The following is a 4037-nucleotide window of genomic DNA, read 5'->3' as shown; positions in this document are numbered from 1 at the left end:
TCAATTTTTCCATTCCTTTTAGGAAACTTCCTTGCAAAGCACTTACCTAAAGCCAAACAAATAAGTAAAACAGAAAACAAAATCTAAAAACAAAATCCTCATAACCAGGAATTACTCTGTAATGTGAATCTTCCCTCCTCTTAATAAAACATGTAATTATAAAGTAACCCCTTCAATTAGTTTGTTGTTGTTTTTGTAATCAGTGACTACTTATCTGGTATTTAGTAGTTCTGTATAAAACATTTGCAGCTCAGTTCTCTAGCAATTACTCTAGTAGCAGCAGTAGGTGGATAAAATCTTTTAAAACCTTTAAAATTCAGCATTTTCTAACAGTCTCTTATTTTCACTTGAGGATTCAAATATTTATTTGATGTATTTCTAGTTCTGGTATATTACTTCTCTGTGAGGAGGTATCCCATAACTATTTATGTTAGCAAAGTGAGAATTACTTTACTTAGAAAAAAAAATCCAAATTCTCCAAATATCAAATTTTAGTGAGAATAAATAGCACCCGGGCAGCTTTTTAAAAATGAAGATTCCTGGGAGCCACCTTGAGAAATGCTGACTTAACTTAGTAGATTTGGAGGCAAGGACCCAAGCCTGTGTTTTAAGAACACAGGCCTGTTGATGCCAGTGTGCTTGGCTACAGATCAACTCTGAGAAACATTGTTCTAAACTATTATGGAGCAAAGAACTAGTTCTATTGCTGGGGACCTTATGGAGTTTGGGGACCTTAAGGTTTGAAGAACACAGTGGAAATGTACTCTGTAATGCTTATGTTGTACCTGGACATACAACAAAGATGCATAAGACACATAAACTAGAGAGAGGAAACACTTCTCAGGTTCGGCTTTCAATACCTTGCCAAAAGCAGAAAGGGGAAACCTTTACAGAAATTGGTGTAGAAGGTAATATGGAATGAGGAGTGTTGTTGGAGGTGAAGGTGGCAGGACATTTTCCTCTTTACATCTACTGGGCTTATTTAAAACGAGCTATTAAAATAATCATGAAAAATAATAGGACAAGCTAAAAACTGCTCCTTGAGAATAAAATTATTCACCAACTCCTCTATACTTGTTTTTGTTTTCTAAGTTTTATCATAGTTGTGTCACAAGGATATTTTGGAAATGAAGAGATTCAAACCATTAGTTTTTAACTCCTTCAAGATAAATTGCTCATTTCCCCTGATTAATAGTTGTGGGCTATTCACAGTCCAAATTAACATAATTAGTGTAGAGCCTACTTTAAAATGAGATCATATAGTTAATTGTTTTTTTTTAAAATCTACATTTGACTTCAGTAATTACATGAGATAGTATACATGAAAGCACCTGGCACAGAATCTGACATATGCTAAGTATTTAGATCCAATTGCCTATTTAGCATCTCCCCTCGGATAACTTACAACCAGCTCAAACTCAATATAAGCCAAACTGAACCATCTTTTCTGCCTCCTCTCCAAATGTTCCCTAGGCTACCAGTTACTCAAACCAGAGCCTTTGTTTCATCCTTGATGTCCTATGTCCTTCTCCCCTCCAAGTCCTATTTGATTTTCTCCATATCTCTTAAATTATCCACATCATTCATTCATTGCTCAGTGAATCAAACAGTGATGATCTGTCTGAAGCTTGTAGGCAGGTAATGTGTGATCACCTTTAGATCCAAAGAGATTACAAAGCAGATAGTATCAGTGTGCAAGGGGAAGGGGTGGGGGTGTGCAGAACACAAAGGGACCTTTAAGCCATGTTAAGAATTTTTGAAATTGTATCCTAAGAAAAATGAGAAAAGTTTGAAGAGTTTCAAGCATGGAAGTGACATGATCAGATTTGAGGTTTACCAAGATTGCTTCTTTCCAATTCTCTGATCCCATTTGTCACAACACAAGACCAGGTTACAAGCATCTCTCCTCTGGAGTATTTACACCTGGTCTCCTTGCCTTGTTCCTTCTGCCCTCAAACACATGCTTGCATTGTAAATAAACAACGAAGCAATACACACAAATAAAAATCCTAGAAATCTGATTATATCACTCTCCTATTTCAAATCTTTTAATGATTTCCTAATGCCCTCAGGATAAAATTCAAATTCCTTGACAAGGATTCTATGGTTTACGGCTAAATGCTTTTCTTTCCAGCCTCTTCTCTCACCACTTTCCCTCCCACACACTCCAGGTACACTGACTTCTTTCCTGTATTCTAACGAACATCTTATCCCTCACTCCAACCTTACTCCTCTCCATGCCTGGGCGCCAAACCAGTCCAGCTCCATTTGGGGTGGCAAATTCTTTAAGCTTCACTTTTCTAACTCTTGACTATGTGAAGTTCCCTGCTAATGATTGCCATCTTTTTCAATTGAAACATTTATGACATGTTTTCCTGTCAGACTTAAGCTCCACCATGTCTGTCCTGATCAGTAAGTACTTCAGTCATAGATCCTTGAACAGTACCTGCCATATGGCAGGCTCTCAAGAGACCTAATAGGATTTCTTTTTTTTAAAAAAATATATTTTTATTGATTTCAGAGAGGAAGAAAGAGGGAGAGATAGAAATATCAATGATGAGAGAGAATCATTGATCAGCTGCCTCCTGTACACCCTCCACTGGGGATTGAGCCCGCAACCTGGGCAAGTGCCCTGACTGGAATTGAACTGTGACCTCCTGGTTCAGGCCTGTAGAATTTTAGTACACACCTGCCAAATAAATGAATAAGCAGTACTTATTACCTTCCTTTTTCTTGCCTTTTATATAGTGTCCTTCTAAAGAGTTCTAATATGCTAATTGGACCGAATGTCCTTCCGGGCACCATTCCAGACATCCTTCCGGATGAAGCTGGAATACCAGACATCCTTCCGGACAAAGCTGAGGCAGAGCAAAGATCGGGTCCCGGGCGCCTGCCGGAGGGAAGCCAGTGCCAGCAACAGGGGAAGGAAGGCCTACTCTTGCATGAATTTTCGGGCACCGGGCCTCTAGTATCTCAATAACGACGTATCTGCTTTGAATTTAGATGATATATGCTAGTCCTATTACAGTGTTGAAGATAAAGGTAACCAAGTTAAATTTTAGATAGGGATGTGGGTTCTGATAGATTAGGCAAACAAGGAAAGACTTAAGGGAAATTACTTCTATTCTAAATGAGGGATGCTAAATTTGGATATTGTCAATTGCTCTCCATGAAGGTTGGACTCATTTTTATGCCCACCAGCAGCAATCTAATTCCTGGGTCAGCAAACTGTTTGAACTTTGGCAATCTGATAATGGTAAAAAATGGAATTTCATTATAGTTTTAATTAGTATTTTTAAATTATTATTTGATTGAAGATTTTTTATATTTTCAAGAGACATTTGCATTTACTATATGACTTCTCTGGTTCTAAACATTTTATTGTTTTTTTTCTTATTAATATCAAGGAGCTCCAGATATTAAGAGAAATTAGACACTTTTGACAAATTGCAAATATTATTCCCAGTTTGTTTTGGCATTTTGACTTGATTTATGGTATAGAGACATATACATATATACCTATATTTACCATGTAGAAATGTTCTCTTATAATGTCATCAAATTTAAAGTCCTACTTTATGATTTCTGGATTTTTATATCAACATTAGAAAGAATTTCCCTGCTCAAAAATTACTTAAATTTTTGTCAGTATTATGTTCTTAATGTTTTATTTTCATGTTTAAATATTTGCTTGAACTGGGATTTCTTTTTAAAAAATATTTTTATTGATTTTTAGAGAGAGAGAAAGGGAGAGGGATAGAGAGATAGAAACATCAATGAGAGAGAAACATCATCAATTGGCTGCCTTCTGCATGCCTCCTATTGGGGATCAAGCCTGCAACCCTGGGTATGTACCCTGACGGGGAATTGAACCAGTGATCTCTTGGTTCATGGGTCGATGCTCTACCACTGAGACACACTGGCCAGGCAAACTGGAATTTCTTTTATTGTAACTTATGAAGTAGGGAATAATTCCCCGCCCCCCCCCCCCCACCTGAGATGGCTACCCAGTGTCCCCATATTCTTTTTATCAATGG

This window comes from Myotis lucifugus, unplaced genomic scaffold (assembly GCF_000147115.1).
Source record: "Myotis lucifugus unplaced genomic scaffold, Myoluc2.0 scaffold_24, whole genome shotgun sequence".
Classification (NCBI taxonomy): Eukaryota; Metazoa; Chordata; class Mammalia; order Chiroptera; family Vespertilionidae; genus Myotis; species Myotis lucifugus.
The sequence above is the reverse complement of the archived record's forward strand: the minus strand, read 5'-3'. Positions refer to the sequence as shown.